Here is a 27,938-nt window from a genome sequence, read left to right on the forward strand (position 1 = left end):
GAACAACAAAGGAAAACATACAAAAAAAGTGTTGTTCCCTTTAGGGAACAACAAAAAAATACTCGCAGAAAGTGTTGTTCCCTTCACGGAACAACAAAAACACACGAAAAAGTGTTGTTCCCTTTAGGGAATAGTAGCTATTCCCTGTAGAGAACAACAAATCAACACACGAAAAAGTGTTGTTCCCTTTAGGGAACAACAAATCAACACACACGAAAAAATGTTGTTCCCTTTAGGGAACAACAACTATTCCCTGTAGGGAACAACAAATCAACACACACAAAAAAATGTTGTCCCCTGTAGGGAACAACAAATCAACACACACGAAAAAGTGATGTTCTCTTTAGAGAACAACAACTTTTCCCTGTAGGAAACAACAGAAGAAAATAGGGAGAGAAAAAAAATAGACAAGCAATCATCCTTATTGCTCTAAACAACATAAGGGCAATCATAAAAAGAAATAAAAGCAATAGAGAAAAACAGGAAAGAGTAATTGTATTTACAGAAAAACAGAGAAAAAAATCATATTTATAGCAACAAACAAACAGAGAAAAACACATAAAATAATCATATTTACAGTAAAGAAATAACTTTTTATAGAAATGAACCTGCTGAAGGATTGCCTTCAGCAATTGAAACTTGCATGGTGGGGTCCTCATTGTTCAATTGCCAATGGAGCAGAAACTAGAATTTGAAGGAAGCAACACCTCAAACACAAGAACATAAGAAAAATAAAAAAGAAACAACACTTTGAGGTTATTTCCTAAAGGAATATCAATCTGTCAATGGAAAAAAATGATCTCTTGGAAAAATGTTTTGGCAGCAGTGACATGAATATTCAAATGGAAATCAATTCTTCCTTTCTTCTATTATGAAACCGTTAGGTAATAAATTGGATAAAATTTCCTTGTTTCATTAAAATTTCTTTCAAGAATCACTTGTTCATAAATTGACCCTCTTTATTCTCCTAAAACCTGCAAAAACCGAGTGTTTACCTGCAATAAAACATTAAACCATGGAGAAAGAGAGGTGATCGGGCTCCTATAATCCAAGAATTATGCAAAAAAACTAACAAGTAGTTACTCTGTAAAACAAATCGACGGAAAAAAATAACCAAGTAAAATTTATTTGTCATCTGCGGGAGAGCAGTGGTCGACCATACTAACCAGCAGTGTTTAAATCACAACTCCTTTGTTTTTGGTCTGATTCAAGTGATTAGAAAACCAAATGAGAGCTAATTCAAAGATATATCACCAATAGAAATAGGTTTTAAAAATTCAATGATATTATATGTCAATTTTACTTAGAACAACCTACATAACGGTGTCATTTTCGATTTCCCCACTTAGAACAACAGTGGATATTTTAAGCATAAATTTTTCGTTTGATGAAGGATTTGAATGATTCGAATTGGAAATGGAAGTATATTAATTTATTTATCTCCAATATAAATAGGTTTTGAAAACAAAAATAATTTATGGGTCAAATACAGAAGTGAACAGCTAGAAAAACAGAGTTTTAAGAGTGCTAATTCATGATAGGCAGTCAGTATTTTGGTCATAACTTTCTCATACGATATCGAAAATGAGTGATTCAAATTGCATTGTAAACTAAATTCAGAGGGGAATATACAAGGGAGAGGACCAGAAATGGGACTCGACTGATAAGGAGAGTAACTTTAGTTTCTCGAGTAGAAACAGGTTTTCAAAATATAGTCATTTAGGCCTCCAAAAACTGATTGTCTCAACTCTATTCCTGAGCTGCCTACTAGACACCCAGTCAATGTTTTGGTTATAACATTTTCATTTCAAATTGAAATTGACTGATTCAAATTGGGTTGGAATGTATAGATCAAGGGATACTTAGGATAGAAATAGGTTTTAAAAATATTCCCTTTTGGTCCTTCAAAACATGACTGTCCCGACTATGTTTTTCAGAAATTTCATCAAGCCCACAAGCCAAAAAAATATGATATTCAATAATTTTTTCCAAAATGGTGATAAAAAAGAATATGAATGTTTGTAGAACTATTATTTTCAATATAATACACAAATAAATTAAAATATTTATCACCGATATTGATTTCCACAGCGCGTTGTAACAAAAACAACTATTTTTACATTAAAAAAATGTGTTTATTTTATTTCCTTATTTATTTTATTTTCCACACTAACCTAATCTTCTTTGAAAATTGAATATTTTTACCTATAAGAGTACTTCAAGTGGAGCCATTTTCAAAATAAGGCCTCAAATGTGTATATACCCAAATTTGAAAAATGCATGTTAATGAATATTAGGGTATGAGAAGCCAACTTCCCCTGAAAAGATGGTGTCAAAAATTGTTGAAGTATGGAGTGATGCTACAAGCAAATGACGGAGTGAAACCAATCTTCAAATATCATTTACTTTCTTGATTTCCCATAGCCATCATATCATGAAGTTCTTGAACTTTTAAAACAACTTGTTGATGCAAACCAGAAGAAACCTCATTTTCTTCCATAACTTCTTCAATTTTTGGATTTGAAACATTCTGAATCTCAATATAAGTTTTCTCCAATGGTGCATGTGAGGTAGAATGGGTGGGAAGGGTGCATAAATTTTGTAGTTCAACACTGTAAGAATGTTGTACTAGTTTATTTTGGTGAGGGTGTGGAATGATTTGAGAAGGAAATTGTGTACGGAATGGAGCATTTTGATGATGTAGTTGATTGGGTTGAGTGGATGATTTTGATAGGGAAGAAAGATGTTGTGGAAGAGCTGGTGAAGAATATGGAAGACGTGTTTTTGCTACAAGATGAGGGAGAGTAGTCATGCAATCATAAGATGAACCATGCCAAACTTGTAGACAATATTTGTGGGGGTTATATTGAGATTGACATGGCTGCTCTAACATATGAGTATTCCATAATGGATTATGAAAGTAAGAATATGGAGAGGAAATGTTTTGAACCATACTTGTAGGCCACGATTTCCATGGTTTTGACCTTGTTGTAGCTTCCCCATCTCTTTGATATTCTACTTCCATCCTAGACAAGGAAGAATAACTATCTATGGGATGCTCCTTTCAGTAATGAGGGCAAAACACTTCATCAAATTCTTGATTTTTCTGAACCTGCAAAACATCCAATTGTGAATTTAGAGAGCTAAAAAAATAAACTTTAAAATGTTCAAATAAAACATCGATTTCAACTCTTATATCTCCTGTTCTTGTAGTAGATTTGGAAAAGAAAGAACAAACGTCTCTAGAATTCTTACTAGCCTTGGAGATTCCTCTTGAATACCTTATGCACAATTCACAAACATCATCATATGATAACTGGAAACATCACCATTTCCTATCAGATTTAAGAGTTCTAAAAATTCATCTTTGATTCCTTTAAGAAGGAGTGTTTTTAAGGTCTCTTTTTCCAGATACTTATGCTTTCATTTTTGAAGGCTGTATCGAAATCGCTCCACATAGTCCTCCAAGCTTTCATCTTCCCCTTGTATCATATCGAAAATATCTTAATTGGATTTGCAGTAGTCTTGGTACTTCTCCAAGAATATGTTCTTCATGTCCTCCCATGTTTGGATGAAGTTCGCACCAAGGCTCATGAACCATCAGAGAGCTGCTCCTTTTAGAGTAATAGGAAACACTTTCAACCTTTGATAATTAGTACAATAATCATATCCTCTACAAAGTACTTGAAACTCAAATAAAAATGTATCTGGGTCTTGATTTTCCAAACCATGAAAATTTGGTAGAGAAGATAGGGGAATTATGTGCATTTGTGTCACTCCTCCTAGATCATTGATAGGGAATTCAAAAGTAGAAATGTGAGCCATTTCTTACCATAATAGAAAATGTTCTTCATGTGTTTCTATGAGGCTCCTCCTTCAAATGTTCCTATCAATTGGTTAGTGAAATGGGTGGTGCTTACATCACCACTTGAGTGGAATTATGATATTTTTTCAAAAATTCCACCTCTAAATTTCCTACTTCAGTTCCTACGAAATTCTGCTAAAAAGCGGGCAGAAAAGCAATCACTTTACTTGTTCATTACACAGGTTCTTACTTTACATTTTTAATACCCAATTCTTTCACAGCAGACAAACATTAAACATCTACTTCAACTTCTATGTAATTGTGCTGAAAAGCAGGCCGAGGAGCAAGCACATTACTTGCTCGTTACATAGATTCTTACCTTCCGTTTTTAATACCCAATTCGTTCCCAGTAGAAAATATCAAACACAAATCACTCTCTGTGAAATGGCAACACTCTCCCCTGCAACGACGCCAAAATGTTGGGTGCTAAAAGGTGTCTTTTAAAACTCCTAATTGCCTCACATTAATTATCAACCTGGGTAAGACTTTTTGTTTCAAGAGTGTACACAATATGTGCAAGCTATAAATCCAGAGAGTAATGCTTTTTAAGTTGAACTATAAAACTTGATACAAGAGTAAATGGATGCATTTATAAAACTCAAACTGCAATTATTAACGGAAATATTACATCTAAGCATCAAGACTTAATCCTCAAGTGAAATCGTAATCAAATCTCAAAAAAGCAATTCAATTGAAAACAACATCAACCGAGAGCATGGTAGCATTAACCAATCCCTTCTAGCTGATTCTATCTAACTCATACTCAATCTTAATTAAGAAATTCAAATGGAAATGATGTCAACCCAGAGTTTGGTAGTATTAACCAATCTCTTTTAGCTGATTCTATACTAACCATACTCTTATCATAATCAACCAAAAATCAATGTCTTAACTGATAATTAATTCAACCTGCAGTGAGCACAAATGAAATTAAATGCCAAAGTTGCGAAGTACATGAGATCAAAATAAAGGAAAGTAAGCTAAGTGCAATGTAAACTCATAGGAAATCAGAAGATATCAAACAGGGTAAACTTAGTAGAAAATGGAAAAACATCAAACCAATTAGACTCACATGAATTGGAAAGATATAACATAGAGGATAGCAGTTTGATCCACCAAAGGGTGGGCTCTAGCCACCAGCGAATACTGCTGAGCTACTTCATAGAATACGAATGATCAACAACATAGATTATATTAGATTTTTGGGATTCAACTGTGTTAAGTAAGTCATTCACGTATGACCATTTCCATGAGAGGTAGTCGTAACTGACTAATTTCTCATGATTTTTGAATAGTTCACTTAGCACTCATTGCATTGGGTGATGCTCACAGGGGTGAAGAAGTGGGATTGAAACTAGTGAAATGTGGAGAACGAATCACATAGCATCAATCATCACTTCCGGGGCTTGCACCCAGTAACCAGGACTTCCCAGGAGGTCACCCATCCCAGAACTCCTCTGGCTCAAGCGTGCTTAACTGTGGAGTTTTTCCCACAATCAAGCCCACTTAGCTTGCTACCCCATTTGCAAAACCTTAGCAAGTATTGTGCCTCATGAACCATTCAAGTAGAGATCCCTTGACTCTTTTTGAATTTAAGTATGGGGGTTTACGCAGTGCATTATATTAGATTTTTGGGATTCAACTGCGTTAAGTAAGTCATTCACGTATGACCATTTCCATGAGAGGTAGTCGTAACTGACTAATTTCTCATGATTTTTGAATAGTTCACTTAGCACTCATTGCATCGGGTGATACTCACAGGGGTGAAGAAGGGAAATGAGGCTTACCCAAGTATTAACCATTGAATTCAATCCTCATTACAATATAGTCATCCTTCAGAATAACATTCTGTATATTCAAATTACAATTGAGGTTCCAAGCGAAAAGCTAAATCTTTCCATTCTATCCTACTATCTTATCATTCTTATCTAATCTATCTCTAATAATCTATATCCCTCTTTGATCTCTGTTCTCATTTAAATACACAGAGAGAAAAGAGAAGTTACAACCGAGATGATTACAATATCATTCCAATTACAAAATTGGATTGTTCACAACAAATTGATCAGCAATATCATATCTAAAATATCTCTCCATCAACATTCAACAAGAACATGTCGAATTTGGTATTGCAACTAAGATAATTTGGGAAATGACCACAACAACGAATTTGAGAAAATCGTCTTTAGAGAACCTTCCATTTCTCTTAATACGGACCGAATTTGGGAAAATTGTCCACGTTGAAACTAACACGGTCTGTTCTGAACAAAACCCATGATTTGGATTTTCCAAATTCTTCTCCATTTGTCCAAAACGTCCAATATAAAATTGTCCCTTCTTAGTCCAACGAATTTCTGAGTTGGCATATTTAATGATGAGCTAGAGATCAAATCTGCAATCTGGAAAATATCTTGGAGGCTAAGATGGTGAGTGATTTTACAACAAATTTATTAATAAACCATCATTGGTAATGCTAGTGTCAGTCTTTGAAGCATTCCATCAGTGATCAAACATGCTCTTACAAAGTGGTTTGAGGGTGTCAAAGTCAAATTTTGTCATTTCAGTGAGTCTTCAAGTAAAATTTTGTCACTAGGTGTTAGGTCTAGGCTTAATTTCACCCCTCCAAAAGTCTTCCAAGTATTGTTCCATGTCACCATTCAGCTTAGTGTACCATCATTCAAAGAGTTTTCATCATCATTTCAAGTTCCAATGGGTCATTTTACACCTTGTTCATGCTTCAGTTGTACTTGGGTAAGCCTCATTTCCCTCTCCTAGGGTTTTGAAGGTAATTTTTCTTGGATGGTCAAATAATCAACAAAACTTGTGTCCTGATGTTCATGCACCTTCCCCTATCCTTATTATACTTTCTTAAACAATTCCCATCACTGATATCCCTCAAATTCGTCATTTTCCCACAAACCCTAGTTTATTGCTACAATTTGACAATTTTCTAGGCTAGGCTTGTGTTTTGACCTTTTGGACACCTTCCCCTCACTCAATCTTTGAAATTCCACTTTCCCCTACTTCCTAACATCTCTCCCTACTTCCCAAAATTTTCTCAAGAATTTAGAAGCCCCTCATCCCCTTCATTTCCCTTCATTTCTACAAATCCTTTGTTCCACATATTGGGATAGGTTTTCTTCAAACTATGTTTCTGAGAAAGAAAAGATTAATTTGAAAAACGTGAGAGAGGTTTCTATCCATCATTGACCCAAGAAGAAAAACATCTTTCATTTTTTACACAGGTTTCATGGTTCGGGAGAAATGTCAAAAACATCATTGGCCTCAGGAGGATTGATGCACTTCTGGAGTGACCTTGGGAAAATCAAGATTTCACCTAGCTGGGATGTTAAAATGACTTTATTGATGATCTAAATGATATCGATACAGAGAGAGATTTCCAATGAGCTATCATGAGCTCAATTTGGAGTTGAGAAAGACCTTCAAAAGTTGACTGCAACAACACTCTGCATTTAGGCAGCCTCATTCTGCACATTCTGACCAGTCTTAACAGATTTGACTTTTGAGAGGGTAAATGAACTCCAAATTGAAAGATTCAAGATTTTATGGAAATTAGACTTGATAAGATTTCCAACGAGCTATCACATTCCCAATTTTGACACCGGGAAGTCCTTCAAATGTCGTCTGAAAAAGGCACTGCGCATCAGAGGGTCGGCACTACGCATCAGGCAGTTTTCTCCTATGTTAATTTACACTGGTGTTGCGCATCAGAGAGGCATTGTGCATTGGGCAGTTGGCACTGCTCACTAGCCAGTAATGCCTCAAAACCCTTAAATTTCACCTCTAATCACTCCCATTTCTACATTTCTCCTCTAAGAAAGTAAGTAAACTCTCTTTTGATCTCACATAGGGTTTTTTATGCTTTGATGGTGGTTTTAGCATCCTAAAATTAAAAACCCTAATTTGTCTCTAAAAATACCTCATACACTACAAATTACAGTTTTTTATTCAATATTCCCTAATTTCATTTGCCAAAAACCTATCTCCTAAACCCCATCCTCCCTAACTCTTCCTTTCTCCTATCTCCCAAACCCTACCCTTCATATATCAAACCCTATACTCATATACCCCAAACCCTACCATACTCCCAAACTCTATCATTATTCCCAAACCCTATCATTACTCCCAAACCCTACATCATTCATTAACCTTACTTATTCCCCACATCCCTTTCCAATTCTTGTTCACCCTCACCTGCTTTCCTTTTTAAATCTCTTCATACTCCTCTCAGTCATCACAAGGGAAACAACTATAAAGTATGGAGAGGGATAGTGAGTATGACTATGAGAGAGAAACCCTTAGTGACAGTTCCATGGAGAGACTTAAGGAGAAAAAAGGAGCATGATAAGCTAAATATCTTGGCTGAGGCTTCACTAGCCCAAAAAAGCAATCAATGAGGGACCCATGTGCCAAATTTGGGCAAGTTTTGAGAAATTTTTGTCATTTTCAATTTTTGAAATTTTACAACACAGGAAATTCCGGCTGATGCGCAGCGCCACCAGCGCTGCGCATTGAATTGGTGCATCCTCTTGATAAATGGCTTGTATATTTGGATTCAACATTAAAAAATAAGCAAACCCATAAAGTTTCATTAATTTTGGAGGAGATCTTGGCCACCATAAGGGCAATAAACACTCAAAAAGTACCCTCTCTCCCACTTTTTGGACACAGGAACTAGTCTTGGGAGAATCCACTTTTGAGGGGGAAAATGACCTCCAAATCAGAAAATTTGAAGTGTTCTAGAAACTAGACAGGTAGGGTTTCCAACAAGCTATCTTGGGAATAATTTGGATGAGTGGAAGGCCTCCAAAAGTAGCATTGAAGCGGCGCTGCGCATGAGGAAAATTTTTGCCTATTTTGCCTAAAAGCTCATAATTTCATTCAGTTTGACTGTCAGTTGACTTTTTCTCTTCTCCTTGGTAAATTTGTGATGGTAAATGATGTAATATGATGTAAATATGATGAAAAATGACTTTAAGGGGTAGATACATCAGTTAGAGGTGGTTTGAGGTTGAATGAATCAATTTCCATAGTTTTAGAGGCAAGCTGTTACACTGCCTATTTCCTAGTTCCTAGTTTAGATGTTGTTGAAACAGCTTCTTGACTCATGGATTTGACCTCTGATGGCTAGATGTCAGGTGGAAAGAGTCGATAGTGCAGACACAAATCAACCTCCCTAGGAGCCTAAGACTCTCTAGTGACAAACAAGACAAACAAGAGCAATCCTTCTCTAAACATGCATTTACTATATAAGAAATCAAGTGTTTAGATCCTACCTGTAGTCCCACGCTGTTGTAGCAGTCCAGCTCCGCTGATCCGGATGAGCTCCTCCTTCACTTTGAAACCTGCATCCACTAACAATCAAACGATTAAATAGCACTTGATAATCTCATAAGACAAAACACATTTAACATATAGACCAAGGAGTATATGAAACAACTCATAAATAACAAGTTATTGAGAAGAATGGACTCATTTGCATTAATAGGTAACAAAAGGAACAATTACAACCTGAGCCTTGGTGTTGTGCAAGTTCCTCCCAGGGTCCATCAAGAGTTCTCCTTTACTTTGACAAAGCTCACCCACTTCCAAATAGAACAAGCAAAGATGGTAATCTCTCCTCACAAGCTTCTAAATGGGAGTCCTAATTCCTGCAGCATCTACCCTTAGAAATGTTTAGCTTTCAACCCCCCCTCCTTCTGGCCCAATACCTGTATCTATAGTGCTCAAGAGGAAGTTAATCAGGTCCACCATCAATGGGATAATCCCCTCTTTGGATGGGATAACTCCCTTATTGATGGGATAAGTTCCTCTTTGGTAGGGGTACATGAACCATCTGGAGGCGCTCAATACACATCGAACAACCTTCTAGAATGCTCTAGAAATGACCACAAGTAACTTTTTAAAGATGAAACTTGCACATTTTGACCTTTATAGGGGGACGCACCTGCCCCTTTACATACAGAGCGTCCAAGGACGCAGTTATTGTGAACATTAGGTGCGTACCCACAGGTAAGGTTGAGAGAACCTGCGTACCCAGAGATAAACACATTTATAAAGACTTTCTCTCTTTTTGGAGTTTGACATGGAGAGCAGAGGCTTAATACTTGCCCAAGAGGATAGCATGACTGTTGATAGAGCCATACTAACTGTACTTAGCCATGGTGACATTTTTTACTGTAACAGATTGCCCCCTAAAGTGCGAAGCCTGTAATAGATTAGGGTTTTGTATTATCTAGGAAGGGTGAAGCGCTTTATCATTTCAAGGATTATCTCGTGGAGAGCCTGGTCAAAACCTGCAATTTTCAACACAAAATACATGTATAAGATTACATCATCACTGAGGTAGGCATTCCCATACTCAGATCAAAACTTTAACTAACAGACTAACTACTCTGATACAGGAATGATCTTGTAGTACATCGTAATCATAGACTTTCGTAGACACAGTATGGGTGTTGTTGGGAAAAGTATCCAATACGGAATGAACCTATCCCACTCTAAGGGTGATAGTACCTCAGCAACAATCAAAGAAGAGCTATTCGATATTACTTCTTTATGAGATGTAAGAGAGAGGAGAAAGAGATCCACTAACCGTTGTCTTCCGCTAATGATTGATCCAATCTTCTCTCTTTGCTGCTTGCTCCCAGCTCCTTGCTCTTTCACTGGCCCAGCTACACCAAGATCCTGCAAAATGGAAAGAGAGGGAAACTACAAGAAGAATACATTCATAATCGATTCAAGGATTAGAATAAATCAAATATACAAGCATAACAATACACCATTGAGATACATGCATATAGAAGAACCTCAAATACTTTATTAATGGAAGAAGTAAAGTTCTGAGAGTGTTACAACCACAAGAGGTCCAATCCAGCAACACCTCCCAGCAGAAAGAAATCTCCTCTTCACCTCCTTCAAGCAAATCACCCAATAGTTCTATACTCAAACCAACAACACTTCCTTACATTCACCAGATTCCAGCCTCCTTAGACCTCATGAGAGAGCTCTATATATAGGAGCTTTGGAGAAAGGATGAGTCAGCTTGAGACTGGCATGAAGCTGACTAGTGTCCTCTCCCACTTCAGTTATTCTTCAGTTCTTGAGTCCACTTGGAGGTTCTTGCTTCCACTTGGAGATCTAGACCCTCTTACTCATCACTAGGCAAATTCCCTGATCCAAGTGTCATTTTGGAAGCTTCCTGGGCATTGACACCTTGAGGAATGACTGTGCCACTTGGCCAATCTCGCCCAGTGCAGGTAGCCTTCATTGGAGTTGACATTCAGCGCAGGTACTGAGTGGAGCAGTTGACATTCAGCGCAGATGCTCAGTGGAGCAGTTGACATGATCCAGAAATAGCTTGTTTTTGAGTGTTTTCAGGTGGAGAACTGATTTTCAGTGCTGTGGTTTGCTGACCTTGTTCCTCTAGGGGTAGGAACAACATGTTTAGGGACTTTGGATCCCTTAGATTATTGACATTTCATGCTTCATGCTGTAAGGCACAAAAATGTCTATAACAGTTGCCCCCTAAAGTATGAGGTTGTTTATCGGGTGAAATGCTTTATCAGGAGGATCCGAAGTTCATTCAATCGCTGAGAGGTGACCTGTAATAAAATACAATACAATACATTATTTTTCATTCTGCTTTCATGATCTAGCTGAGGCGGGCATTCCCATGCTCAGCTTTATAAATTCATTTTGGTACATAGAACAGATGATCATCTGATGACAGACTGATAATTCTCCGTTGAAATTATCATCCTTTGAGTAGGATGATCATCTGCTGCAATGATGTACATGTCAAATGTCTTTATGTTTCCTGAATATATATCGCAGCCCGGATGGATGAAACTAGATCCGAGGTCTTCAAACTCGTTCGATCTTCACTCTAAGTACAAGTCGATCCATGTGAGAATTGCGCTGAAGTCGAACATGGAAAGACATCGCTTGATTACCGGTAAATGATGTAAACCGTTAACAAGCGCGAGAGGAATCACCGATAATGATAATGACCCTCAAGGTACTGCAGTACAATTCACGTGGTGTGAATATAGGACTTGGCGTCGAACACCACGCAAAATCTTCTGGTCGAAGGTCATTGATGTATACCTGTCGCCGGAAGTGAGAAACTTGCCATTGAGGCATGCAAGCTTCAAAGTACTGAGGGGGTGTTCCTAGATCAACTTCTTGGATAATGAGCTGAAGTCGACAAGAAGTGATCCGTCAAAGGAGGGCCTTAATGAATCACACATCAGTGACACGGAACGGAGCTAATGATTTTAGTGGAGGTGAAAACAATCTGTGACATATGATTCAGGGTGGCGATCATGGATGGATGAAGGATAATGTATGGCAGTGGATGGGACACGGTTGACTCTTTCTGAACAACATCTCTTGAACATATAACGACACTGATGTGATGGATTGGTAGCATTACCCCAAATGTGGATGGTTTGGCGAGGACCATGGTGATGAGACCGGTGAATGAAACAACCCAACCCGATGTGATACGGAGGAAAAGTGTCATGTTCAAGAGCGACTTGCTACCATTAAAGCTTTGAGGTTCTCCCAATTTTCCCCAGTCATTTCTGACCAGTACCTCTTTATTTTTGTCAAGCTTGAGGAGGATAACATATGCTTGTTCTATAACCTGCCCTTCGGGCAAGCCCATCGCTATGTTTTAACGAGCCTAGCGATAGGGAAACTCGTTCTCGTCTAAAGACAAGTTTGTCGCTATTTAATCATTTTAACGAGTCTAACGACAAGGAAAACTCGGTCCTTTTCATTTTTAGAGAGTCTGAAAAGGTACAAAAAGTTAACTCCAAAATTCCTTTTTCGTCATCTAATCCCTTAAGTCCGAAAAAGTATAAAACAATACAGAAGGGATGAGTTTTCGATAATTTTAACGAGCCGAATAAAACAAGCGCTTGACCTTTTTGTGTAATAATCCCTCAGGTCCAAAAAGATTAAAATCTAGAGGAGGGATAGCTCTTCCGGTCATTTTAACGAGCTGGAAGGCCAAAACTCAGCAAACTTTTCATATTTTACGAGTCGGTTGAAAAGAGCTCAAAGAAGACTCGTCTTTTGAGGAACGAGTGATAAACAGGGATAGCAGCAGATTCCAGGTACAGGTTGGAATTTTCCAATCACGACAGTGTCACAAGGATGCCTAGGTGAAATCACTCTTCGCAGCTGTTCCTCAAAATAGGTAAACAATCATATGGGGGTGAACGATCGGCCAAATGGAATGGAAGTGGCAGGTGTAAACACGACCAAGGCTTTTTATGGCTAATAAATTTACGATCACAATGGTTATTTACTGGGATAGGTTCATTTTTTAATGAGCTTAAACTCTGGAGGAAACTCTTGCTCACGCTTTTCTATTTTTTAACGAGCATAAATTCCACGGTAAAACTGCTCGATCTTATGTTTATTTTTTAACGAGCATGAACTATGTATAAAACTGCTCGGATCTCGCTTTTCTATTTTTTAACGAGCATAAATTCCACAGTAAAACTGCTCGATTTTATGGTCAAATTTTGATTTTTTACCATTACTAGCTTTTCTCTTTTCAAGTACAGTACTTCATTTTCAATTGCTGCAACAAACTTTGTTAGAAATGAATAATATTTGCATGAAAATGAGATTATAACCCTAATATTTCACTTTGAACTACGTAAAAAGCTATTTAAAAGGTGTTTTTACCTCTCATTTACCATTTCATTTGCATTTGGTTTGTTGGAGCTCTGGAGGTGCCTCTTCCCCCTTGATTTTCATCAGCTGATTCCGGGAGATTCTGCGGACGATTTTCGGCGCCGTCTGGACCAGGTAGGAGCTAAACCCTAGCTCTTTCTTTTCATGGTTTCATTTTCCAGTTTTAGGCCTGTTTTTCAGTGTTTCTGAGCCCCAGGGGTTTTGCAAAATCGCCCTAGCTTCAGCGCAGGTTCCCCATTCGAAACCTGCGCTGAAGGTCAAGCTGCCTTAAGGCAGACTGACCCTCAGCGCAGGTGGGAGACTCTCTGCCTGCGCTGGGCTTAGAAAACTGGGTTTTCAGGTCATTTTTTGATGAATTTTCGCCAGTTTTTCATCGAAATCAGGAACTTACTCCTTCTCTTGTTTGCTTTGCAGGGAACTTTGAACAAAATGTCCCTCACATGGCGAGAACGAGAACATGAAGAGGAGGACATGATTGCCCTCCATGACCCGGTCACGGTGAACGCGCTGCGGAACTGTGGCCTGCTGAAGTTTTTCCGTATCTCTAGCATGAGGGCACAGATTACTTTGCTGCAGTATATGCTTGATGCTTGGGATCCTGTTAACCAAGTATTCCAGATTAGGGGAAAGTCCATCCCCTTGACCATAGAGGACATGTACTTCTTGACTGGACTGTCAAGACGAGGTGCCCCCATTTCCTTGTTAGGTACGGCCCGGGGGACTGATTCCACCAGAGATTATGTCCGCCAGTATTGCAGGGAAGGTTCTCAGCCGAGCAGAGACGGCAAGATTATTATCCGTGAGATTACTGACAGGTCTCTCAGGTCCATTCTGTTTACCATTGGTAGGATGGCCGGCAGCGCAGCTTTACATGTTGCCAATAGATCTTATATGCAACACGCCTTGGAGTGTCTCCAACCGAAAGTATTCATCTGGTGTGATGTAGTACTTGTTCAGATGAAAAGTCAATTGACCAAGGTAAAGGACGGGAAGCTGAAGAACTTTGGATTTGGTTCTATTCTGACTGCCTTTGCCTTGGAGAAAATCCCATTGATGCAGCCCCAGTACATCATACTCAACTTGCCTTCTCCGACCGAGCCACGCATGCAGAGGTGGGTTGATCACATGTCGAGGCATGTCGGTCAACCTCAGATTACTTTTACTATTTAAGCATAGTAACGCTTGAGGTACAACCCGTTGCGGGGCTGCGCTAGTGGAATTCCATCGTAATCCATTAACTTGTAGGCTCCTTTTGCTAACACCCTTTTAACAATATAGGGGCCCATCCATAAGGACTTGAATTTCCCTGCTCCCAATTTATCGGATTCTTGGTCATAAAGCAAGACCAAATCACCTTCTGAGAAGACACGGGGTTTGACATTTTTGTCGAACTGAGCCTTGACTCGTTTCTTATGGACTTCGTTAGCCAAAGCGGCGTCACGACGGGTTTCATCCAATTGGATTAATTCCAAGAAACGAGCCTCTTCTTCTGAAGTTCCGGGGAGGAGATCGATTGCGAGTTTAAGCAACGAAATTTCGCACTGGATCGGTAAGATTGCTTCCAGGCCATACACCAGTTGAAACAGTGTGAACCCGGTTGCGTTCTTTACCGAGGTTCGGTAAGCCCACAAAGCTGAGTACAGGATTAGGTGCCACCTTCTTTTATGAACCCCGATCATCCTTTGCAACATACGCTTCAGGACCTTGTTGATTGCCTCAACTTGTTCGTTGGCTTGCGGATAATACGGGGTAGAGCTGTCGTGAGATAACCCTAGCTTGGCAGCTAATTCGACCATCATGTGATTGCGAAAATGCGACCCATGATCTGTAACTATAGCCTGTGGTACGCCGAACCTGGTGACTACATGATTGAAAAAGAAAAGGGTAGTCGTTTCACCAGTGTTATCCAATGTAGGCATCGCCTCGGCCCATTTGGTAAAATAGTCAACAGCGACTATAATATACCCATGCCCCCCGGTCGAGGTGGGGTTACATTGCATGAAATCGATGCCCCATTTGGTGAAGGGCCCAACAGCAACTATCGGTTGTAAAGGTGTGGGTGGTCGTCTGGTTTTGCTATCAAAAATTTGACAAGCATGGCAACTTCTGACTGCAGTTATGCAATCTTTGAACATGGTTGGCCAGAAGTATCCTGCTCGTAAGATTTTTTGTGTTGTTGCATATCCAGATTGATGCCCCCCACACGCGCCTGAATGACATTCATTCAGAGCTTTTTCGGCCTCCTCATGGGTAAGGCACCTCCTCAGAACTGTATCGACACCACGACGGTAAAGTGAATCACCGATGATCATGTAGTCTTTTGCTTGGTATCGTATACGTTTTTGTTCGGAGCGAGAGGTGTTAGGCCTGAATTTTTGGGTTTGGAGATAAACTATGATATCTCCATACCATTCATCGCTTGTAGATATCAGAAACAAACTTTCGTCCACGATTGACTCTTCTGATGATTCATCGTTGGACGACAATGGGAAATCACATAATAATTCTGCAAAAACTAGAGCTTTCTTTGATTTGGATTTTACAAATTCCAGATCAAACTCTTGAAGGATCGCTATCCATTTTGAATATTTGCCCCCCAGCAACTGTCGCGACAGTATATAAGTCATGGGGTTGCAATCTGACAAGATGGTAGTTTTCCGAAAGAGGACATAATGTCGAAACCTTTGAATCGCTTGAACAGCTGCAAGCGCTAGTTTTTCAACATAAGAATATTCACTTTCTGTATCATTTAAGTTTTTACTTAAATAATATATAGGATGTTCAATTCCATCGACTTCTTGAACTAAAACCATCGCAATGGTCGTATCCGCTGCAGCCAGATACAGGTTAAAATCCTTTTGATAGTCCGGGGCGTACATTAATGATGCTTTTACTAGACAATCTTTCAGAGCATCAAAGGAAGCTTGCGCCACCTGGTCCCAGACAAAAGGTACATCCTTTTTCAAAAGACGAGTATAACCCTTAGCAAGTTATGCGTAATTTGGAATGAACCTCCTCAGAAAGTTTGCTTTCCCTTGGAGTTTCTGAATCTGAAGCAAATTTGAAGGTGGAGGCAAATTAATGATTGCCTGAACCTTACAGGGGTCGAGACGAATCCCATCCTTAGAGACTACAAAGCCAAGTAAACGACCAGAACCGACGCAAAACACACATTTGTGCGGATTGAGTCTTATCTTGTAGTGTCGGCAACATAGAAATATCGCTCTTAAATGCTGCGGATGATCAGTCCGCTTTCGCGAATGAGCCGGAAGATGGTTGAGATAAGGTTGAACAATGTTCTTGATGTCATGGAAGGCATAATTCATTGCCCTCTGAAACGTCGCCCCTGCGTTCTTTAAACCAAAGGGTAATTTTCGATAAGCGAATGTGCCCCACGGACAAATAAATGCAGTCTTTGACTGGTCCTGTGGGCGGATATTTATTTGATTATACCCGGAAAATCCATCCATAAATGAAAAGATTTCGCATCCGGTGCATTCATCAATTATCTGGTCGGTGAAGGGTGTAGGGTAGTTGTCCTTCGGACAAGCTTGGTTTACATCCCTATAATCGACACACACTCTAATCATCCCTTGTTTCTTCATAATAGGGACAATATTCGATACCCAATCGGTTAGAGGAACCAGGTAGATGAATCCAGCATGGAGAAGTTTTTCAACTTCTGCCTTAATGGCCGCGGCTTTCTTGGGGTGCACCTGCCGAAGCCGTTGTCTTATTGGTTTGACATCAGGATACATTTTAATTTCATGTTCAACGATACTCGAGTCAATGCCTGGCGTTTCATCATATGACCAAGCAAAGACATCTCTAAATTTGCGAAAAGGAGCGTTATATATTTCCAGTTTTGAAGGGGAACAACCTTTGCCGACATAAATATTCTCTACAACATCTGTTTTGGTCGAGATATTTATGGCTATAGTCTCTTCAATATTGGATAGGTTTCGCTCGGAATCCACCGTATTTATAGTATTTGTTAGGAATTCAAATACTGAAGGGTGATAAAGGTCACTTTGAGTATCTTCTTCATATTCCGGAAGAAGGGAACGATGGTGGTGATCATTCCATGGTGCCCCCTCAATCATCATTGATTTTAATATTCCTTCGTCAGTCCCATGTACTTTCGACCAAGGATCTAATGGGGTCCCATATTCTCTAGACCTATCTACCCAAACTCTTGACGAGCGTTGATTTGGGCTCACCTCCCATGCTTGAAACATTGATTGCTACAATATTTACAAAGGGCTTGGGGACAAAACCATTGCACGATCCATGTTGACCTTCATGGAAGATATCATGTTGCAGGTCGCTACAAACGGTACATTTCCCATATAAATAGGAGGTGGTAGCGCGAAAGTTCCCATCAATGTGGGGTCTTTCAATAATCCTACTCCGATATCTTGAATCGAATGGTTACTCTCATGGATCATGGGAATGCTTCCTGTAACTTGTGAACCATTAGGAAGGAAGTTCTGTTGGTCGACGACCGTTATCCCTCCTTCAAACGGGAACACGATCTTCCTAAAATAAGTCGACACAACAGCTTCCATGGCATAAATCCATGGTCTACCCAGTAGGATGTTATAGTCAAGATTTCCATCAATGACTTCAACATCAATTTCCACTGTCTTTCCTCCTAGTTCAACTTTCAAGTTATTAAGGATACCGTAAGGGGTATAAGTCCTTCCGTCAAAAGCTTTTAATGTCATCGATGATCGAGACAAGGTTGGAGATCCTAAAGTTTTCCAACAGCTCATCGACATAATACATGTCGATGCTCCCTCATTAATAATTGTTCTGTGAACAGTTTTGTTGAGGGCTTTCACTTGAATAAGGAAAGCTAGTTGAGTTGGTAACTGAGGATCATATCCCTTGTGATCAAAGGACACAAGATTGGAATCCTTAGGATCAACCCCACCAATTGCTGATAACAACGCCTGCCTTTGGGTTGGACAATTTTGTAATACCTCAAGAGTCGACATAGCGGATGGCGATTGTGCCAAATCTTCCACTATGTTATAATGTTGCGCCGCTCTGGCGCGAGGATTAAATGTCGACTTGTGTACTACACCCTTTGGCGTTTTTATTGTTAATTCAGGGATGATGGGTGGTACAACTTTTGTCGAAGTTGTTGTCGAACTACTCGGTTGATCTTTACCTTTTTCGTTCGAAAACTGAGGATTCCCGTAATCTTTGTTCCTTGTCGAAATCAAAGCATCATCCTGCTGTTTTGAAACCGACAACATAAGTACTTGTGACGGGGAAGCATTTCCGCTATCAACCAGATTTTGACCTGGGTTGGGAAATGGATCAGTTAACACAGCTGAGGTTTGGGAACTTTTAAAGAACCTCTTAAACTCAGCTTTGAATGGGAAATTCTTTGTGCCATGATCCTTATCATCACATATTAGACATGGATAATTTTGTTTTCCTTTCCCAGTAGGGTTTGAAGAATTTTTTCCAGGTGATGACTCACCCTGTTTCTTCTTTTTCCCTTTGTTTTGTTTCTTCTTGCTTCCTAGTTGATTGGTTTCTTTGCCTTTATCTTCTGATATGGAATTTACTTCCGAAGCAAGAATTTCTCCTTTTTCATTTTGATCCGAATTCTTACGGGCTTTCTTTTGAAGAAGCCTTCATCGATTTCGTGTTTGCCGTGCCAATCACGCCGATCACTATTTGATTTAGGAGGGGGAGGAATTGAAAATTCCGGTCTAGGGGCGTCAGGTATTTTGTCGTAGAGCGTGCCGGACTGAGTATAAACTAAGTCCAAATATTGTGCACGAGCAATAACTTGCTCCTCTGTTACGACTCCCCCCTTGGCCACATCTTCCGTAATAGCCAGAAGTAACGACTTTATGAACCATTCAGCTAGTAGCTGATCGGGAACATATGTTTTCACCATCCTACGACGACGACGCCACTCATGTATATGATCAGATATATGGGTGGCAATTGTCTGCTTGAAGTTGGTTAATATTTCTGTTCCTGTTTCATACCTTATTGGTAATTGAAAATGGGTTAAGAAAGTTGTGGCTAGGGAACTAAAATTGTCGAAAGAGGCTCTTGGAAATTCAATATACCATTTAGCCGCTGGACCTGTCAATGTCCTCTGAAAAAGGCGAAGCCTTATCGAATCGTCGTTTAGGGTGTTCAATGAACACCACAGATGAAAAGTCATCACGTGATTCGATGGGTCTTCACCTGGATTTCCATTGAATTTAGGAATGTCAGATGGAAGTTTATGAGGAATCGCTGGCCACCAAGGGGCATAAGCAATCGGATCGTTGGTTAACCGGTGTAGATCAGGTAACTCTAAAGTCGCCACGAATGGTAACTGTTGATTCAGGTTAGGCGAAGCATAACCAGGGTATGATGGAATTGCTTGAGCAGTGGGCCTTTGAATACCAGCATAATGTAATTGATGTTGGTATGACTGATATGGTTGGTGGACTTGGCCACTGTAAAGTGGTTGATTTTGACCGTTTTGGATATACGGTTGTCCACTATTCGCAAAGATCTGCTGCTCAGAACCTTGGTACACTTGCTGGAATTGTGGTTGTTGGTATTGCACAAGCCATGGTTGTGAAGCCATGTTCTGTTGTGCTATGCTAACCGTTGGACCAAGGTGTGGGGTAATTGTACCCGTTTGTACTTGTGTCGCCCCACCAGTTGGCGATTGTGGTTGTGACCCATGATCAAGTGGCTGTTGCATTACAACCTGGGAAATCTAAGGTTGACACGCAACAGGTATCGCTTGAACTTGTGACACTGTTACAATAGCTGGTGTGGTTGGGATGTTCGTCACAGGTACACACTGTTGCATAGAATATACAACCCTTGGTTGTTGAGGTAGCATAGGTACCCAACTACTTGATGCAATTCTAGTATAACCTGAATACTGTTGAGAACTGTCGTATGGATATCCTCCTGGAGGAGGTAATGAAAGGGCATACTGCCCCCCATACGGTAGCAATCCGGAACTCAGAGGGATTGTTAGTCCTTGAGGACTAGATGGCCCAAATCGACCTTCATGAGGATCAATTTGTCGAGTCTCAACATAAGAGTTTCCGGGTATTACTCCGGATGAACAAACTGGAACAGACCATACTGTCGAAATGGTCCCTTGGTGGACTCCTTCTAGCGGTTGAGAGCTAGTCGGGACAACTGGTATGCCGGCAAACATCGTTGGAGTGACGGCAGGGGCTTCTGCTGTCACTGTGTTATTTGACACAGTCCTAGATGATGACGGTTGTTCAGACATCTTAAGTCTATCCAATAGATTGCCTAGCGATTCTACAGGAACTTCCACTTGTGGTGGATTAACTTCTGATGAAGGAAATAGAGTGACCCCGACTCCAAAATGAGTTGGAGTACTTGCTTGCGAATCCTCTGCAATTTCCTCTATCACAATCAAACCCGGTGGAAGAGGAAGACCGTTAGGTCCGTAAAATATTTCTGGTGTCGAAGAAGTGGTTTTTTCGACAGCGATAGTTGTTTGAGGAGCAAAACTCTCTGGACCGGTTACAGATGGAACTGGTTCAACTATACAAGTATCTGCCCCCAGACTAGGATGAGTATTACTGTCCTTCTGTGGCTGTTGAACTTCTTCTATAGAGGCAGGGTTTCCAGAAATGCTCGGAGTAACCGGAACCTCAGATGCAGTTGGAACACTTGTTCTAACTTTTAAAGGAGATTTTGAACCGGTTAAACGAGTTCGCTTTGTCCGTACTGTTTTCGATTCCGGAGACAAAGACGGTTGACTCGTAAGCCTCCGCGAACGACGGGGTTTCAATTGACTTTCTTCCACGATTGCGGATTACTCGATCAACCAAAATATTAAAAGGGGAAATTTGTGTTTCCGAATTGAATGAATTTTATTAGACGCTTTTAGACACAACTTGCTTTTTCACTTTTTAAGAGTCGAGAAAAAGCTAAAGATGACTCTAGTCTCCTTCGATGTATTAACGAGCCCGAAGTGACAAATGCTCGGTTGGAATTTTTCAGTTATAGAGTTTGAAAAAGGCCAAAAGGAACTGTTCTGGAGATCTAGGCAGAGGGTGTGCCAAACCTTTCGCAAAACCACAGAATACGTTTTACAGTACGAGTGGTCGATCTTCGTGAATGCTATGTTCACTGCATTGTGATCAGTAGGGCGGGCGACACGGTTTCCTATGGATAAAGGCTTTGATCCTATAGGGGTCTCCCAATATATACGCGACAGTACATGGGAGCACAAGTCCGTATTAGTGCCACCGACTCTCAGGAGGAATCACCCACCTTCGTCGAGATCGACAGTCACTACGTTTAACGACGCCGGAACACGTCTCTAGCTTAGACCTCTATGTGTTTGCGTTATGTTTCAAAGCGTTGTTAGGTTCATTCAATATATTTTAAGTTGATCTTTTTAAAGTTTTCCTTTCAAGGTTCACCATGAGATGTTTGATACAAATTCCTAAATGCAGTCTAAGATGAGAAGCAAGCTTTTTCAATCTTTTCGACTTATGAAAATCTTAACTACTGAGGGAAAAGAAAGACAACATCTTTTCACACAGATCAAAGAGCATACACTAATGTACTTTTTCCCTAAATCAACATACAAACTTATATGCAAAATGCAAAATGTAGGTATTTCTTTTCCCTTTCTTAATGTTGATGTAATACAAAAAGAAAGCTGTTGTATAATTTTGAATTCAATTTCAAGTGAAAGCAAACAAGCTTGTCCAAAATCAAAAGACACCTTAAGATTTACTTGTTTCGACACTAGAAATATATAAATTCAAACCATATGACGAAAGCAAAAGCTCAATCAGCTATGAACAGCAAACAAACTAACTCTTAAGATCAAAACGACACTTTATCACAGGTCTAGATCTAAGAGGCCACAGCAAGACTACTTCACTTTTGTTATGGGAAACTGCAAATGATACAAGAAATACGCAAAGAACAAACACAGTTTCTTTATACAACCGAGGTGGAATAGTGGCAAGGAAAGTTGGCTTCAGATAGGTACATTGAATGGTAACTGGCTACAAAAACAAGAGTGAAAACAGGGCAATAAACAGGAGGGAACCCCAGTAGCACTAGGCAAAACTGGTTCAGCGCAGGTAGTACACTGGCAGTTTGACCTTCAGCGCAAGTAGCCCCTTCAGGAACTGCACTGAAATGCAGACTGCCTTCACAGTGCCTGCACTGAAGATTCAAACTTTCGTTTTTCTCAGTTTCCGGGTCACAGATTGCTAAAAAATTCACAGTTTTTGGCCAAATTAGAAGCTATCAGTCAAGTACACACTAAGGGATGGAAAGGAGGATGAAAAGCTATCACTAAGAGCTATTTATAGTCCTTGTGAATCAGCTCTTCAAATCATTAACATGCCCAGAAACTGAGCTAGAGTAGCTGCCCTCTACTTTGCATTTGAAAAGATCCAAATGCAGTTCAATTCGGTACTCCCTGTGTTTATGAAATGAATAGCAAAAGCACAAACAACCAACAAGATACGATCCCCAGTGGAGTCGCCAATTTGTTGTTGGGAAAAGTATCCAATACGGAATGACCCTATCCCACTCTAAGGGTGATAGTACCTCAGCAACAATCAAAGCAGAGCTATTCGAGATTACTTCTTTATGAGATGTAAGAGAGAGGAGAAATAGATCCACTAACCGTTGTCTTCCACTAATGATTGATCCAATCTTCTCTCTTTGCTGCTTGCTCCCAGCTCCTTGCTCTTTCACTGGCCCAGCTACACCAAGATCCTGCAAAATGGCAAGAGAGGGAAACTACAAGAAGCATACATTCATAATCGATTCAAGGATTAGAATAAATCAAATATACAAGCATAACAATACACCATTGAGATACATGCATATATAAGAACCTCAAATATTTTATTAATGGAAGAAGTAAAGTTCTGAGAGTGTTACAACCACAAGAGGTCCAATCCAGCAACACCTCCCAGCAGAAAGAAATCTCCTCTTCACCTCCTTCAAGAAAATCACCCAATAGTTCTATACTCAAACCAACAGCACTTCCTTACATTCACCAGATTCCAGCCTCCTTAGACCTCATGAGAGAGCTCTATATATAGGAGTTTTGGAGAAAGGATGAGTCAGCTTGAGACTGGCATGAAGCTGACTAGTGTCCTCTCCCACTTCAGTTATTCTTCAGTTCTTGAGTCCACTTGGAGGTTCTTTCTTCCACTTGGAGATCTATACCCTCTTACTCGTCACTAGGCGAATTCCCTGATCCAAGTTTCATTTTGGAAGCTTCCTGGGCATTGACACCTTGAGGAATGACTGTGCCACTTGGCCAATCTCGCCCAGCACAGGTAGCCTTCATTGGAGTTGACATTCAGCGCAGGTACCGAGTGGAGCAGTTGACATTCAGCGCAGATGCTCAGTGGAGCAGTTGACATGATCCAGAAATAGCTTGTTTTTGAGTGTTTTCAGGTGGAGAACTGATTTTCAGTGCTGTGGTTTGCTGACCTTGTTCCTCTAGGGGTAGGAACAACATGTTTAGGGACTTTGGATCCCTTAGATTATTGACATTTCATGCTTCATGCTGTAAGGCACAAAAATGTCTATAACAATGGGCGCAGCCATCTGTTTATGATTAGTCTACTTAGACAATGAATACAAAACTCCTCGCAGCCTGGATGGTGGAAACTAGATCCAGGGTCTTCATTTCTACTTCTCGAGTTGGTACGATTCTAGCCATGCGAATAAATGAGTTGATGTCGAACATGGTAGAAACCACTTGATTACCAGTCGATGATGTAAACTGTTAACAAGTGTGAGAGAGACCACCAGTAATGTCAATGGTTCTCAAAGTACCCAGTACAATCCATGAGATGTGAATGAATGAGTTGATGTCGAGCATTTCACGGAGTCCTTCGATCGAAATTCAATGATGTAAACTGACGTCAAAGGCGAGAAACCTGCCATTGATGCATGCAGACTTCAAGGTACTGACGATTTCTAAGTCATCTCTCTAGATAATGTGCTGATGTCGATAGAAAGTGACCCGTTGTAGGCAAGCCCACAACACGAAATCATTGTTCAAGTTGAAGAAATGTTGCTGTAAGGACTGACTCATGGATGGTCAAATGGATGATAAGTATTTTGCAGATGAAAGTTTTGCTTGCAGACCTCTTGAACACATAACGACACGATAGATGGCTTGGTGATGAATAACTCAAAGTTAATGCCCGGAACCCGGCTGAAGACTTTCAAAGTGGTTTGATCAACTGTGAGGTAAAGGATTTCTCAACCCAGGTGAATGAAAAGTGTCGTGTCCAAGAGTGGTAATAAAGTTTCTTCTAAGACAAAAGATAACAAATAGGCTCATTCTTCTCTCTTTTCCCCCACCATTTCTGGCAAGTACCTCTTTATTTTTAACAAGCTTGAGGAGGATAACATATGCTTGATTATAAGCTCATCCTTTGGATGAGTCCAACCTAGTTTTGATTCGAACCCTAGGAAGGAGTGGTTCATTCTTGTTTGTAATTGAACAGGTCCTTTACTGTGAAATGTTTAACGAGCCCAGTATAGGAGAAACTTGGCGTTTTTCAATTTTAGAGAGTCTGAAAAACTTAAGAAGACTCCAAGTTGAACTTTTTCGTAGATTTGTGTCCCTCAAGCCCGAAAAAGTATAAAATAATACCTAGGGGAACCGCTTGATCTTGCGACCAAGGAGTACTTTCATAATTAGTGCCACTGACATGAAAAGTAAAAAGCGATCAAGGACACGTCGTTTTATTTCCATATCGAGTTTGAAATGACAAAAACCCGACAATCTTTTCCTGATTTTACAGTCAGAAAAGAGCTATAAGGGGACCGTCTTTTAATTCCGTTTTAACGAGTGTAAAAGAAACGCTCGGCAATCTTTTCATATTTTAGGAGTCAGAAAAGAGCTTAAAAAATGACTCTGATGTTTCACTTTTTTCGTAAGTTTTAACGAGTTCGAAAAAATGATAAAAATGTACTCATATGGGCGAATTTCAATTTAATTTACAAGCAGGAAAAGACGGAAAGGACTCGACATTTTCATTTGTTTTACGAGAATGAAAGATGGCAAAATAATCTTGGGATTTTCATGAGTTTAACGAGTCTTGAAAATAACTGAAATTGACTCGAGATAGGTTTCATTTTTACAAAAGCTTGAAACAGATCAAAACTATGCTTCAAAGTAGTTTCATTTTTTTTACAAGCTTGAAACAGATAAAACTGTGCTTGATGCCCCCTAAGCATAAATGCTAGAGCGCATGCCCCCCTAGCTTCATTTCATTCAACCAGTTGGATGAAATGAAGGTTTGAGTTACGAGATCATTTGAAAGACTCAACCTAAAACTGTAAGAAAATTATGCAAAAAACTGAAATAACTAACCTAAATATACAACTTAACATTTATGAGATCTAGTCAAACTCTCGACTCAATTAGAGGAGGATTTGTTTCATTTTTTAACGAGCTTGACACAGGAAAAGAACTATGCTCGGATTTGGTTTCATGTTTACGCAAGCTTGAAATGAAAAACTATGCTTGTTATAAGTTCGCATGACGTACATCAAGGTACATGCCCCCCAAGCTTCATTGCATTCAATGAGGTGGATGGAATGAAGCTTGACTTTCAAGGTCTTGGAAAGACTTGTGGGAGTTGTTTCATTTTTTAGACGAGCTTGACACAAGATAAGGAACTATGCTCGTAACTACTCTCTACAATCTACCTAACAAAAAACTCTACTCTAAAAACCTTGATTCATTTTTTAACGAGCTTGACACAAGACAAGGAACTATGCTCTAAAATCCTTGATTCATTTTTTAATGAGCTTGACACAAGACAAGGAACTATGCTCATGACTACTCTCTACAATCTACCTACTTAACCTACCCTTGTTTCATTTTTTAACGAGCTTGACACAAGACAAGGAACTATGCTCAAAAAGTTTGCATGCCCCCAGTATAATGATGCAAAGCAAGGTACATGCCCCCCAAGCTTCATTGCATTCAACCAGATGGATGGAATGAAGGTTTACTTTCAATATTTAACTTGAAAAGGGAGTTGTTTCATTTTTAAGGAGGTTGACACAAGAAAAGAACTATCCTCATACCTGATTCATTTTTTAACGAGGTTGACTCAGTAACAGGAACTATCCTCAAAATCATATTTTCTACAATATACCTACATATCCTAAAATCTATCTGATTCATTTTTTAATGAGGTTGACTCAGTAAAAGAACTATCCTCATGCTAGCCTATTTCATTTTTTAACGAGGTTGATACAGGAAAAAACTATCCTCGTACTCACTGATTCATTTTTTAACGAGGTCGACACAGTAAAAGGAACTTTCCTCGTACTCACTGATTCATTTTTTAACGCGGTTGACTCAGTAAAAGGAACTTTCCTCGTACTCACTGATTCATTTTTTAACGAGGTTGACTCAGTAAAAGGAACTTTCCTCGTGCACACTGATTCATTTTTTAACGAGGTTGACTCAGTAAAAGGAACTTTCCTCACACTAGCCTGTTTCATTTTTTAACGAGGTTGACACAGGAACAAAACTATCCTTGCACTCACTGATTCATTTTTTAACGAGGTCGACACAGTAAAAGGAACTATCCTCGCTACACTGATCATGGCTTCCAACTGGAAGAAAGACATGTCAATGGACACACCTTGATCATGGCTTCCAAGAGGTCTTCATCAGAAGGAAGAATACTTCTCTGGAAGGAACACATGTCAAGGGACTCAAAAGGGATAAGAACATCGTGTTCAAGTAATCCCATAGAATTTACCATGCCAATTACTTGATCTAAATCAATGGAAGATGAGCAAACAGTGAGAGGCCCACTTTCATCGGTAACTGAAAACATGGGACCAGTTGCCACATAATTAACCCGTGGCAGGGTAGATACCACTTTAGAATCAGGAACATTTAGAGGTGTCATATTATTGGTAGTTGAAACAAGACTAGGGAACGAAAGCTGGTCTACAGTCACAATATTGCCATTGTGAGGGAAAGACATCACGCGAAAGAGTGTCGATACGACAGCTTTCATTGCATAAACATAGTCTCACCCAAGGAGTAAATTGAAATCCAAGGGACCTCGAACTACCATAAGATCAATATAGACATCTTTACCTTCCAAGGTAATAGAAAACTTAGGAAGGATCCCTAAAGGTTCACTAATGGTTCTGTTAAAAGATTTCAGATTCTGCGTAATAGGCGCAAGCTGAGGGGAACCCAAAGCTTTCCAAACAGTTGAGGATAAAATACTAATCGAAGCACCTTCATCTACCTGAGTACGATGTATGTCCCTACCACCAG

The sequence above is a fragment of the Pinus tabuliformis genome, chromosome 3_2 (genome assembly GCF_031772625.1).
Source record: "Pinus tabuliformis cultivar Carrire ecotype Pingquan chromosome 3_2, CPIR1, whole genome shotgun sequence".
In the NCBI taxonomy this organism is placed as follows: Eukaryota; Viridiplantae; Streptophyta; class Pinopsida; order Pinales; family Pinaceae; genus Pinus; species Pinus tabuliformis.